The following is a 14,949-nucleotide window of genomic DNA, read 5'->3' as shown; positions in this document are numbered from 1 at the left end:
CCTTAAGTAAAGCTCACACAATTAATGTGATACATTGTGAAATCAGAATATCTCATTACCTTGTATTTACAGTTCTCTTATCCTAATAGAGCACCCGCCTTTGCAGGAATGTCTAGGTTACTTCAGGAATACATCCATTTTTGCCATTGATTGGTACCATTCCACTACCAACTTAAATACAATTTAAAAATAGAGATATGGATTAAATGAATCTCCAGTCACAGCACATTGCCAAATGAAATCTTTGCCAGTGCATGGCTTGTCAGATAGGAGCAGCTGAGAATGGGAGTGGAGGAAGCCAGACGCCTCCAGAGAGGCAAAAGCCGTAGGTAGCTCTAAGAGAACGATTGTTTTTTCTGTCAGATATGAACCCATGAGGTTTCACTCCGCAACAAAACAAAACAGACCGAGCTGTGGCTGTTTCAGACAGAGGTGAAACAAGCTCATTGTTTTGTATGCAAACACACTAAACCAAATCCTCCAGGAAAACTCACTAATAGACTGCATAGAAAGATAATAGGGTAAAGGATAGGTTGAGAAATTAAAGTGAGTTATCTTAAAAACATTGGGTTCAGAGCTGTTATTTTGGATCCCACAACAGTACAATTTCCAAAAAAAAAAAGTCTTGTTAACTGTTCTGTATCCTTTCTGACCTTAGTTAATAGGCTGAAGCTCAGTGGGGAGTTCTTCCCATGAGGAAGAAAGGCTGACAGCAGATTTAAGCATTGCTGATGTGATCAAAGATGTTTAGCTGCTAAAAAAGTGCTGGGCCTTGTTTTCTCTGGCCACGGCAGCAATCAGGCGCCAAGTTCCCTGCTCCCAGCCTCCCACAGAAATTATCCCTTAGCTCCTTCCCAGCCCCCACTGCTAACACTTCTGATAATGCACCCTGTGCTTTTTTTGTTGTGACCATTTTCCTCAGTGGCAGGCGCCCTTCCCTCTTTCTATCACAGATGGTAGGCAATCACAGTTCCAGCAATCAGTTCTTACATGTCTGCATTTGTCTTGCCCTTCTCCGCCACCGCATGATTCATCTTGTTCTGAGGCTTCGCGGCGTGCAAGCCAGCGCTTGTGACAGGTTTCCTATCATTTCTGCTACCTGGTTGCACAGAGCCATTGAGTGTCCCCTTTACGCTTATCTTGAGTGAAAGGCAGCTCTTACACTAAGCAACTTCAACAACATTTAGCTCGGCGCAGAAGACTTCTTATTTCACAGCAAAAGGTTACACAGGCAGGCCCTAATGCCTCTCCCACTTAAATGAGCTAGATCCCTTTGGCTTTGATGGGGACAGAATTAAATTTTAATATGTGAAAGTTCTCCTCTGAGGTTAGATGAGCTATTCTAAAGTAATTTTTAAATCTGACTGTTTAACCAGGGAATATGCCTGAATTTTGCTGCTGTCATTCTCCGCGGTCAGATTCTGAACCCACTGCATAAGCTTGCTTTCAGATCACTGTCAAATACTGAAATGCAGAAAACACTGGATGCCTAAACTGACCCTCAAGGGGATAAGCATTACTGTAATTATTGTTATATTATTGGTATAATTATTGTTATAGTATTATTAAATTCTAAGTTCTATTGTAGTAGTATTACATTGGACAGGTCTTTACTAAGGATTTTTACCAAAAATTATGTCTTGATCAGAAGCTTCCCTTGCAGTAACACAGAGGGATATCTATAATATGTAGTAAGATGATTAATGATTTTATAAAGAACACATCAGCTTTTTATTTTTTATTACCCCAGGTTGATTATTCTGCTTTAATCACACCAGGAGTAACAGGCTAATTTAAACTGGCAGTGACAAAGGAACTTGTTTTATTTTCATCTCCATTACGTATCTCTGGTTTTGTAAAGGAAATGTAGTCCTAAATTATGCCTTGCATGCAACTGAGGGTTCTTATAAAGCAGATGAATGCTAAAAAGAAGCCTATATTCTACATGCTGCCCTGCTGTGCGGGGTTCATTTTATCATTAAAAAAATATGACACACCTTTGTTGGATTCCTAAAACAATTTGTACATGTCTGAAATTGCCAGCACTGAAATTAGCTTTTAGTAAGTGGAAAGGCTGAGTCTTCTGTTCACAAGAAGTAGTTTCATAACTAGGTGTGCTTATAACCTTACAAAAAGCTAATCTATTGCTTTGTTTTTCAGTATCAAAAATACTGTTGCTAGTGACATTTATATCACTATGAAAGAACATCTTGTTAGGCAGAAAGACAGTAGGCCTCCAGCAATTGAATGCAGGCATGTTTATACCTAATAAATACAGATTTATTCATATTCCTGAAAGAACTCTATTTTTCCACCCACCAAATCTTGCTGAACATGCTGTGTTATTGAGCTCTACAAACATGTTTTTTTTGAGGTGAGCCAAAGCACTTTAGCTAGTCCGGTAACTAGCCTTTGAGAGCCGGTCTGTTACCTTCCATTGCTGTAAAGGTAAGTTAATTGTTCAGTGAAATGAGGTAGGCGATTTTGGACTTTGCTCTGTTCGCTGCCAGTGACTGCAGGGTACCAGCTGCTGTAAGACAAATCCATCACTTCCTTCACACTGTTTTGTTTGGGCTGCTGTGCTGTAAAGCTGGATGCGGTAGTTGGAAAAAGAATTGCATTTTTTCTTTTGTACAGCAACAAGGATATTGCTGGATCATTAGCATAGACACAAAAAGTAGGAACATTCACACTTTTGTTGCCAATTTCATTCCCTAGTATCATGTTTTCCTTGTAAGCTAAGTATCTACCCGTACATAAAGGCATTCTTCAAAGTTCATGCACCTGCAAAATACAAATCTTTGTACACCTGCAAAGGTCTAAAAAGACAGTCTCTGTTTTCTGTGCTGCTAGCTTGCCCTTTTTTGATTCTCATTTAAACTGATGGCAACTGCTGTTGACTTGTAAAAGTTATTGCCAATATACCTGCTGCAATGTGCTCCCTGGCAGTGATGGCTTGATGAAGCCACCATGCCCATGGCTGATGTGTCAAGGCCACTCTCTCTCTCTCTCTGCAGCTCTGTCTGCACTGTAACAGAACCTGGATGTTTGCAGTCTCTCTAAGTGCAAGACAGGTTGATGAATAGCCCCATGGCATTTGTATTGAACCATTACAGCTCAGGTCACAAATTCCTCCCCACCCAGTACACCTCCCGGGTGCTTCAGCCACGGGTTGTAGGGTGGGAGCTGTGTACTTTAATTTTGCAATGACACTTGCCTTCCAGTTAAGAAAGGAAGAGTGGTTTTTGTGTTCTCTCTGCTTCCTTCACTTCTGAATCCCTTGCCATGAAGTCAAAAATAAAAATTAATGAAAATAGGCATTTTATTTCTAGATTTCAGTGGTGCAGAGGTTCTTTGAGGAGGGGTCAGAAGTCTGAATTTCTATTTTAGACATGTCTGGGGTTTTTCCACTCCTGCAAACCACTGCAAAGATAAGTGTCCCTTTTGGTCTTGGTGAGTTGACTATCTCAGAACCAGCTCCTATCACTTAACGTATTTAACCACACCAGAAACAAACAAGGAGCTTTCATGTTAAAATAAATGTCTTTAACACATACCAGTGCCATTCACAGATGTCCTAAAGATGGAAGATTCACACTAAATCTAATGGCTGTCACTTCTTTGAAAGGCATTCTGTCTGAGGTGTGTATAGCTTTGTTACATTCATGTCACTTCAGGCACACGAGTGACACATTGACTTTGTCTATAACTGCTGTAACCATCACAACATATAGCCATTGTCTCTGCAACCTTGTAATCAACTTGATCTGCACTTTTACTGAGCAGAATTGATTTTTCAACAGTTAAAAATTAAATTAACTGGTTCTTTAATACGTATTGGTACCTTATTACTCCACAATGAAGTATGATAGGCTGAATTAGGTCATCTATGATTAGTCAAAAGAACAGAGTGAATATGCAGAATAAAGTCTGTATGATTTATTTAGATTTTAATTTGATAAAGAGGCTTTCAACATCTTATTTGAAGACGTATTTTCCAGTGGACTTAACACATTCATGGAAAACTGTGCTAGATTCCATACAGAGTAACCACATACGATCAAACATCAAGTTGAAGGAAGCAATCACAGGAGTATTCCAAAGATGTGAAGATGTGTTTTGTTTCTTATTACTCTGCAAAAGAGAGTAAACAGTTAATGGAGTTAACTTCAAATAAGAGGAGTACAGTACCAGCTGTATTAGGAATAATACAAAGGAAACCAGAACCTAAAATGTTGGGCAGAAAACAGCAAAATGAGAGTATTGTTGACTAGGTGTAAGCCTGTGTGGGTGAGGAATAAAAATTCAACCCCCCAGTATGCCGTGAAGATATGTCTGAAGAAAAACAGAAGGGATAATTTACATTTCTGTTTTAAAGACCTAACTGCCCAGAAGCATTAGTAATGACAGACAAACTCATGACATGAAGTTTCTATCCACTGTCAGTCCAGGGATTTAATTTAGGATCAGTGTTAGTACCTGACCACGAATAAGGAGTGGGGCAGCTCTGCCTCCCCTTTCCTTTCCGATAGCAAGCACTGTTAGCTCAGTGCTGCTGACTGTTAGCTCAGTGTCGATCCCAGCAAGGCGTACAGCCTTTGCATGAGAAAGGGATGAGGCAGGAACCTCATCCCAGGAGCTCTGGATGAACAGTATTTCATTTCACCTAAAACCAGCTGTGTACAGTTTGAACTTCTCAGCTTTCCATAACAGATCTTTGTAAAAGATGATTCATCCTGTATGCATTAGTCTCCCACTCCTAATGCTAAGGTGAGATGAATCACCTTCTAGAGGTCCCCATGTTTCTTTATGGATTACTGCATTTTCTTGACTGACTACTTGGTAGTTTTAGCGCATGCTATGTGCCTAATTTGATTAACTCTAAAACTGTTTTAGATGGCTGAAGTTAGGAGATTTTTATTTCACGTAACTAAACAGGGTTCTGGTTTGTTCGCAGAGCAGTAAAATTGAGTGCCTCTCTTTATTTGAGACCCGTGGAAAATCTGCACTTCAACACAATGAGCAAAACACCTCTGAATTCTTTCATGCTGTTCCATGCATTTTTGAAAATCTCATCCTGCGCTTCTATATTCAAAGCTCTGTTAGATTTTAAATATGAAATACCCTGCATGAAAAAGACAAATGAGAATTATGGTCCCGACACTGTAAAGTTTTTATATGTGCATAATATTACTAATTTTATATGTCATTGCTTAAATACTAGCTATATGAACTAGAATATAAACTTATTTCGATCAAGAATACACAGCAATAATTCTTCAGACTTTGGCACAGAAAATGATCACTGAAAATGTCCTATTATGCAGAAGGAAGATAAATTTATAAAAGAAAATCTAGCTAATAATAAGACAATAGTCGCTTGGAGAACCCCTAGAGATACTGTGAAGAAAAGTGAGCAGAATGACAGAGAACATGTCATGCCATGCCACTCTCTACTAAGGTATGTGCATTGATACACGAGAGATGTAAATCTTACATGGGTCTGTAATCTCACTGGACCTTTTTGGTTTGCTTATTTCTTTGCCCTTTCTTGAGAGAGAACATGAAGGTCATAGTCTGCACAGAGAAGCCTTGTTAAGCCTGGCCTCAGTAGTACAGATGGTAGGAGTACAATGCATAGCAAGTTGACTAACCAGGCACAAGGTTTACATCCACAAGTCCCACTACAACACAGCCTAAGAACGGCTTCTCTTAGCTTGTTCTTTAGTATAAACTATTAATTTGAAACTCATGGCAGGAAAGCTCTGGTAAGAATTATCTGCTGCCCTCAATTATTCATTCTGTAATGATGAGAAGGAGAGTGAAGAATGGTTCATTAACAGGACAAGGACAGTATTGTCAAGTTTCTCCAGGGCCTGTTGACAATTGCGTTATTTTTTTTTGCCTTCATGTCCTTAATATTTAAAGCCACAATGTCTCATAAACTTGCTAAGTAGCAGCTTCTCAGTGGGATTCATATTCTAGCAAGTTGGCTCAGACTTAAACATTTAAACAATATTTTAAGCACAGTTGCTCCTGGGGTTTGATCCCGTAAAGCTCAAGCACAGAGTGTTGCCCATGTAAGAGTACAGTTAATAAAAGTTAATAAGCAGGAGAAGGAGTTACAGGGAACTCAAAACCACACTAATAAACCCATTGCTTTCTAACCCCCCAAGGATGAGAAGCAAGATCTAAATGAAGAGTACATGGCTTACCTTCCTCATTAGAGTGACTGAGCAGTTGCAGGAGATTATTCACAAAGACTGACTTTAGCCAGAAGGTCTAGTTTCCTTAGGTTCCCTCAATAGTCAGCAGGTGATTGCACCTGAGAACAGGAGAATACACCTAACTGTAGGTACTCTCTATACCCGTTTAACCCAGGAGTCGTTCTTTCCATACAGGCAACAGAGGGAGCTTGGGGAATTACTTCTGCATATAGCTCTCAAAGTTTTAAGCACCATCCTCACCTAAGACAGTACTCCCATTTAATTTCAAGTATTTATGAGTGAACAAAGAAGGCAGGGTAGGGTCTTGAAACTCACTGCTTTTCACACTTACTGTGAAATTTTCAAATTTACCTTCCATAATTTGCATGCTGTTTTCTAATGAATTTTCATGGTGGAAATGTGAGGTTAAAATTCTTTTTTCAGTCTTGACGGTTATAGACCTGCTGCTCAACATGGGTATTACAAAGCACAGTGGAGCACTGCAGACAAAAAACAGTCATTTGTCTTGCAAGGCAAGTATTTGGGACGTATGGGAAATGAGCCCGCAAACATCAGTTTGTCACATTGTCTCAAAGGTCAGTCCATCTGCAGGTGTCCACTTGGCACACGTGAGTCACAAGCAAACGTGAGGAAGCTCTGTCCGTACTCCAAGAGAAGTGCTGTGCCAAGATACTTTTTTAGGACTGGGCCTATGACAATGTCTTATGCTTCTCATTAAGCCTCACAGAACTGGGCTTAGCACCATACTAATCAAAGAAGTACAGCTCTTGGTCAGGCTTCATCCCAGGCAAGGCTGGCTCATACCTACCTGGCATGTATCATGTAAATACATCCTGAGTGCGCATCTGCCTCTGAGACAAACAATCTGGTGCTTTCAAGTCCATGTCTGTACTGCAGAGCTTTGTCAAAGTAGCTTGCTTTGTTATGGGTCGGTAGTTTCAATGCTGCAGTTTCAAGAAGTTTCAGTGAAGGGTCTTCTGGGTCAGACACAAAGGTATTCTGACACCCAACTCTCGTTTCAGTCTTGGCTATAAGTCAGGAAGTGCCTTATCACTAAAGAACAAAGAGGGCCTTCCTAAATTGCCTCCTGCCTGGCATATCAGAAAGGAAGATAAAGATAAGCTTCTGCACATTCTCCGATATTTGCATAGTAATTTAGCATCTGGCTTACTATCATAGACAAAGGCACAAAGGAAGTTCCCTGTATGTCTTATTCCTCATATGACCATGTAGTCATACTCCTGATCACTTGTCCCTATTAACTACTGTGACACTTGGGAAATGAGTCTAACCTTGATATTTTTACAGTGGCACAGGAAATCATCTGTCTTTCTATTGTGTGCCTATATATCTAAGTGCTTGTCTTGTCTTTGTTGCTGAGTGAGAAGTTGTTTTAAGCAACTGAATGACTGAGGTGGTGTGCAAGCAGCCCAAAGTGGGACAAATCACATGCAACATCCTGCAATACTGTCCCTGGGATCTGGGTTGGACCCAGGGCTGATGGCTGGGCTGGTGGCAAGATGGTAGGAATCCATGTACATGCAAACTTCAAAGAAGATACTATGTCATGGTCTTTCATCTGACCTATCAAGGCTGTGCTGCAACTTGTTCTAAATTAATCACTAAGTCAGTACCATTGGGTAACTCATAAAACAAGCAAACAAACAAACCCCATAAATATTGGTACTTCATAAAGATCTAAATCAAATAATACTGGGCAGCTGGCCCTTAACAAGAAGCATAGTGGTCCAGACAATGGGAGTTGCTTCTGAATCCATGCCTGTCTCATGAACCATATTTGACAGATAAATTCCCTTAAGCTTATGACAGTGCCTAGTCCTAGAGAAACAAAAACCTTCTGAAGGCTCAGTAGGCTGGCTCCTTTTCAGAGAATGATGTTTAATCACAGTTAGGTGAAAATCATCAAAGCCTGGTTAAGGATAACATAAAAAATAATAATCGGGGAACTAAATATGCCATCAGTAGCATCCAGGAAGTTCTGTATCAAAACTAACCTACATATTCCAGCAAACACGTCACTAAGAAAAATAGACAGATGAGCGGACAAAGTTCAGGCCTTGGCACAGGGGTCTGCAATGTGCTCTTGGTTATTCCGCTCTTCTGAACATGTGATTCATATTGTTTATATTATTGCTTGGAGTACTGAGCCCCCTGGGGCCTCGGCCATGAACCAGAGTCCCATTGTGCTGCTTGCTGGAGGATCACAGAACAAAAATAACAACCTCTGCCTCAGAGAGCTCACAGTGCTAGTGCTATGCAAGGGAGGACCAACAGGCAGGTTGGATGCATAAATAAATGAGACAACACCCATCTGCAAAATGGCCAGTAGAAACCGTGTTGCAGAGGCTTCACTGTAGCCAGAAGATTCCTGGGCTTCAGAGCAGAGGTCTGTTGGAGAAAAGGGCATTCACAGGAGACATGTCTCAAGTTTGAAGACCAAACTTGTCAGGTTATTATCCTCTGTTATGTCTCTGTTTTTAACTCTCTGTAAAATGGAGGTAAGGTTAGAGCCCATCTTCAAAGACTGTGGTGGAGTCTGACTTGGCTGGTCAGTGTTTGGCTGATCAGTGATTAGAAAACTACAGAAGTTCAGAACCAGCTGCACACCTCAATTTTGAGAAGCAGGAGCCTAAAAATAATTCATTTAAAGCTAGGTGTGCAAATACAAGGAATATACATAGCCAAGCAACATCCATCCACCCTCTAGGTTTTGAGGGCACTATAATTTAAGTAACAATGTCTAGACAGAAATATGAAAAATTAGTAAAGATAATCTGCCACATCAAATTATTTGAGAATTTGATGCTATCTAGCTTGGAAATTCATGAGATTTAGTGATCTTTTGCACAAGTGTTCCCCTCTTTCCACAAGCTATCACAGATACATGTGATTTTATCAGAAGTTCACATGGCTTCAGCTTCCTGGGTTTTATAGATATAGAAAACTTTTTACCTAATTCTAGATAGCTAAAAGACACTTACCTAAAATAGCGCATGACCAGGATATCATAAGGTAACTCAAACAGTATTAGGTTCTTGTGTTTATGCACCTGAATTGAGCCCTAGCTGGCTGAAGTGCCGCATACGGCTTCCTCCCCACTTACCAGCAGCTTCATTTGATATATAGGATTACCCATTCTCTCTCACACTGTGTACAGATTGGGTCAGGCTCACAGTATGAACTATTTATTTGTATTGCTCATGCAAGTGAAAATGAGTCTTTTTGGTACTTCATGTTAATTCCATACGTAGTTATTAATTTTTCCTTTCTCATGACATTTTCTGTGGGCTATTCTGCTCTGATTTTAATAAATGTTAAGAGAAAGCAATGTGTGTAATACTACATAGGAAGCATGTCTGGGTGTCCTGTATCTTTTGAATTTGGCATTTAAGATGGCCAGTACTGCATATTATCGGGCAGGTCTCTTTCAGAATTGTGCACAAACAAGAAGGGCAGAAAAACAAAACTGATCGCTCATGATGAGCATGAGCACAGGTATTTAAGTCTTTCCCGACAGCTGGAATTATTTTCTTTATAAATCTATTTATGTCATGACAAACATGACAGCACATTTTCACTTTACATCATTGTAAAGGGATGGAGGCAGCTGTGGTGCAGAGGGGTGAATAATGTAATAACTAGTCCACAAATAATCCAGCCTGCCAAACACCGGTGACAAACCTCATAGTTCGGAGATGTGCTTCAGACCAGCATGCAGGAGAGTCAGTGTTTCTCTGAAGGTTACCCAAGAACTTCTGCAACTCTGCTCTGGAAATCATGAAAATCAAGTTTCTTTCCAGACAGCTGGTGCTTCTCAATTTTATCTGCGGAGAAAAGGCAGAAATAGTTCTTTCTTCAAAGTAACACTCCCAGATGAAGTCAAAGCACAGCCAAATGCTAAATGCAGTAACAAAGCTCACTATCTTTTCCTTGAAGCACTAATAATTATTATTTTATATATTTTTTTAGCAAATGTTAGGCAAAGTTTATTTGGTTTTTAAGATAACTGGGGGTGGGACCCAGGCCTGGACAATGCCTGACGCAGCAACGCCACACCACCAAACACCACCAAGAACCCAGTGTCAAGGTCATTTTATTGTGTGCAAACCTATTCCTAACTAAGCTGTGAACAGATAAATGCAGAAGAAGATGTGGTAATGCTTCAGTGGTTTTTAACCACTTCTTTTCCCTATACACCTGTAAAATGTCAAGCAGTTGTAGAAACCTATCGAGTAAATTTTCCTTTTGCTAAGCTGCTCTGGTTTCCATAGCAGTTAAGGTTCCCTGCTGTGTGTCAGGAGGCTGCTTATATTCTCTGCTCCCTTACTCTTGCTTTGAGATCAGTTATAAAGATGTTGACGTGAAGCACATGTAGAAGAGAATCAAGTTATACCATCTCTGAACGGGGTCTGGCTGTCATGCCAGCTACTGCTTACCGAGGCAATTAAATGAGGTGCTACTTCTTCTCTTAAAATTAGGTGACATAGTTGAAGCTTGAACGATATCCAGGCACAGTCTCTCCATCACTTTCAGACAGAGATAATGACATCAGCCAAATCCTGACACAGCTCTGAATATTTACTGCCTTTTTAATAAACTGGTGTGAAGTCCTGCATGCACTGCAGAGTGCTGAGGGCTTGAGGTTTATGGAATTTGTTTTAAAAAGTGCTTTTTAACTTTTTACCTGAAACACAGAATAATAGCATGTATCCTAATTAAAATGAACTGTAAAAGTGCCTCTGAAGCAGAAAAATAATTTTCATATTTAAGCACATTTGAAGATCCAATTAACCTAAATTTGTCCTAAATTTACAGGAAAAAATGAGTCTAGAAAGATTATTTGGAAGATGGATCATCTCCATCAAGGGTCACATATCTTGTTGGCGTCAACCCCAGTCTTAAAAAATGACACTTACAGAACCAGGAGCCAGTAATTTTCATTTCAAAGATCTCCATCGCTTCTAAAATTACTTAGTGCACTAACACTGAAGTATTCAACAGCACTGGGTTACATATTTAAAGGTTCTCAACTTGTTCTAATTTACATTAAAATATAACAGGATCTTTGTAAGGCATCCAGGTGGCCTATCCGGAGGAAAAGAATTCCAGAACTGATGAATTGTTTGGTGTCCAGCTACTTCACCAAGCAGAGGAGAAGAGAGAATAGTATTTCCCTTCTTCCTTATCCCTCAGAAAGCTTAGAACTAGAATATGTGTCAAGATAGACATTTTTCTCCCTGCTGCATGAACAGACCAGTCCATTATTTTGCAGCTCTTGAGTACTGGGCTGCTGGCAATGACACTGCCTTAAAGAACTGGGAAACTCAAAGCTATTTCTGTGCTGAAGAAAAGGGAGAGAATCAGAAAGGCAGGTAGGGGAATAAACACAATAATGACAAAGTCTAGGGTTTATGCTTTTAAAATACCCTTGATTTGTAATGTAATTTTCAATAAAATTATTTAGAGTGCACTGTTCTTGCTTACAGGTAACTTTATTAGCTCGCTGTCAAAAACAGATTTTTGATATTTTGCACAGGAAAATGGTTATAAACACAGGTCACAGTTTGCTTTTGTGATTAAATTCTGGGCAGATGACTGCACACACGAGCAACCACAACTTACATGCAAGAATTAGGAATTAGTCGACTACTGATGGAGTTTCTGATCCTTATTGTGTGCTGTTCAACAATTTTAAGCAGATGATTTCAGAACAAAAAGCAGCTATGAAAAGAGATTTACATCAGACTACAAAGCCAGCCCATCACACTCCATCATTGCATTCTTGTTTACACTACCTGAAGGTCTGGCTGTTGATTTTAGCTACTCTTTGTGCTTTCAAAGACTTCACTACTTTTCACCTTTTGGCCACAAGCCCAGAGTTAACTTTAGGGAAATTAAGTTATTTTCCAGTCTTTACCAGCACAAAAGTTGCAAAGGAGCTTAGATGCTAAATTGCATGGCTTTTGATATGCTTCAGGGGGGCTCAGAACATACCTTTCATGAAGTCATTAAGGTTCTGCTTCACCATCCCAAAGTCCCCTTCCACAGATGTCCTGCCAAAGGCACCGCTGTAGCCATTATAGAATATTTCAGTAGAAAGACAGAGTGAACTTTCTTTCTCCAAAATTCTTCTTTTCCATTGCAAACTAATTAAGACAGAATCAGAGTCAATAATGAAAATCATCAAACCGTACAAAACAGCACCTGAGTCAGGGCAGGAGGAGCAAACAAATGTGAGGCTCTCCATTAAACTTGGGAGTCATACCACTCAGGGTCTAGAGTTACCAGAAACGCTTGCTCAAGCCTCTGTCAATCTGGCTGACGTGAACATTTGGTATTGGCTCAACGTGCACTGGGAAGATTTCAGCAACTGAAGATATAAATTATTATTGGTATCTTGAGTATGTAGGCAAATACATTCCTCCTTCTTCAAGGAACTATGAAAAAAACCCACAAGAATTTGTCACTTGACTTTTGTTTTTTTTAGGAAACATTCTTCATATGGCATGTTGCTAATTACTGCACCGCACATACACAACCTGCATAATGATGGAGTGAGTTCTTCCTTAAATTAAACCTCAGAAGGTATTTTAGGCATTTGCTTCATAAAAAAGGAGACATATCCTTTCTCTATATCTTTTGGAGCACAAGAAATGTTTCTGCAATGGAACAATATAAGTGAAATTTTCAAAAAGGCATAGAAGAGTTAGAAGCATGAAATGAGAATTGATGGGAAAATCTCATGGCACAGTTTTTCATTACAAGGCACCATTTTGCTGGAACAATGACATTTCAGAGAAACACATCAAGTTTTGTCAAAAGCTCAATGCTTACATTGGTTTTCTCATTTCAGTTCAACAATGCCATCATATTGCAACGAGGTAAAAATATTTCTTCCACAGAATCATTTCATCAGCTCCATGCATTTTTACATACATTATTTAGTATTTTATTCTTATATTTGCAGAAGTCTCATTAACTATGACAATACTGTCTTTAACAGTTGTATTCAAAAGCATTCCACAGTCTCCCAAATAACTGATAGCCCATGGCTCAAACTGTACATAAGCAGGGATCATACTTGAATACATACTGTTCTCCAATCCATCTGCATGCAATTCTCCACCCTGACTGATTTCCTGTGTGGGCAATGAAGCGATAACAAAGAAGTGCCCCCTGATTTTCTAATTGGAATAATTATTTTTCGTAACCTAATATGACCTCTTTGGTTTCCTTAAGATGATTTGGTCCATAGGGACCGAAGAAGTCATGGCTAGTTTGGATTATAAGCAGAACCAAATGAAATGCCAAATCTTAAAATTGCTGGGTGCACAGTCAAATGTACTACATTTGATTAATTGCATCATTTTGTCTAGAAAAATCAATGTTTCTAACACAGAAGACGCTTTGAGATACCAGAGAAGAGCAGCATGGGGCTGAAATTAAAAGCTATCCTGGAGCCTGAAAACTATTCCATACGTAGCTTTATGATAAATTTTACAGAAATGTAAGCGCTCAAATGCTGAATTAAGTGCCTTAGTACCTTTAAGGACTTGGGCTTTGTCCAGATATTAATTTAGGTTTTGGTTTTTGTAACTATGCTGGTTTAGATTTGGCAGCTGCTCTGTCTTTCTCTGAATGACGTGAAAGGAAGAGAAGTTTTGGGGGAATTAGAGTGAGGATATTATACCATACCATGAATGAAACATTCTTATTTTGCATTCACATTATGCCCAGGTAACACAGAAACCCACCCAATTCCTGATATGGGCACATGGCAACATTTTCTTGCACTTCTACTCAGTTTCAGTGATGCAGCTTCCCCTCCTGATTTTTACTGAATAAAACTGCAGAAAGAGTACCTGTAGATTGGCTGAACCTAATTGCAAGTAAAAGTCACTTTGGGAGGACAGTGCTGACTGATGGGTGCCTACCAGACTCCTGATTGCACTGAAGATGTTGGATCTGACACCATGAGGCAATTATCCTCTAAACCGCTAGTATAATTATAAACATGGATGTGCCTTGTCAGAGCACAGCAAGGGGGCTGCCCACTGAGGCCAGACCTGGGGTCACCCAGCTGCATGTGCCAGAGCAGGCTCTGAGCAGGGGCAGCCTGAGCCGATGCAGGGCTGGGTGTGCTTTTCTTCACCCTCATGGATATTAGCTTTACGAACTCGCTGTCTCTCTTTTTTATCTGCATTAAAATCAGTTTCCATTGATAATGAAGCAGAAATGCAAACAACAATATATAGGTTTGGGGATTTTGCATATTCGTGTCCCAGCACTAATAAGCAAAATGCATAAAAAGAGTTTCCATGATATTTAACTTGGCATAGATACAAAGGAATAAAACTTTATACCTTGGCTGAAGCAAACGTTTTGTACAAAGTGAAAGATGATGGTAAGAAAGGACCAGCTGCTTCCACAGAGCCGAAGTGAAAGAAAATTTTCCTCCCTTATCTGAATTCTTGAGGAAAAGAAGGTCAGGGAGGGTGGCAGAGTCCATCCCCCAGCCTTACAATTTCAGAGGAAAGCCCAGTGCTCCCCTGGGCACTGGATCCTCCTCTGGGCTGCAAAGTCAGCGGGAAGTCATAGACCACTGTGCGTCAGCCAGTTAGTGCTGTTCAGAGAAGCATTATCTGGCTTTTTTCTCTTTTAGGTATGCCTTGAAAGTGCAAAGGGAATATGCAGGCTAATC

At 39.9% G+C, this 14,949-nt stretch overlaps 1 long non-coding RNA gene across 1 annotated transcript; it reads right to left on the bottom strand.

Moving 5' to 3' along the window:
- Nucleotides 1-6,215: 6,215 nt before the first annotated feature.
- On the bottom strand, nucleotides 6,216-12,557 carry LOC134523047 (uncharacterized). Its single transcript, XR_010073202.1, has 3 exons — nucleotides 12,243-12,557; nucleotides 9,930-10,072; nucleotides 6,216-6,325 (listed from the first exon to the last, which is right to left on the bottom strand). It is a non-coding gene; the product is annotated as an uncharacterized LOC134523047 (long non-coding RNA).
- Between the last annotated feature and the right edge of the window lie 2,392 nt (nucleotides 12,558-14,949).

This window comes from Chroicocephalus ridibundus, chromosome 1 (assembly GCF_963924245.1).
Source record: "Chroicocephalus ridibundus chromosome 1, bChrRid1.1, whole genome shotgun sequence".
Taxonomy (NCBI): Eukaryota; Metazoa; Chordata; class Aves; order Charadriiformes; family Laridae; genus Chroicocephalus; species Chroicocephalus ridibundus.
Note: the sequence above shows the minus strand (reverse complement) of the source record. Positions and strands in the feature narration are given on the sequence as shown.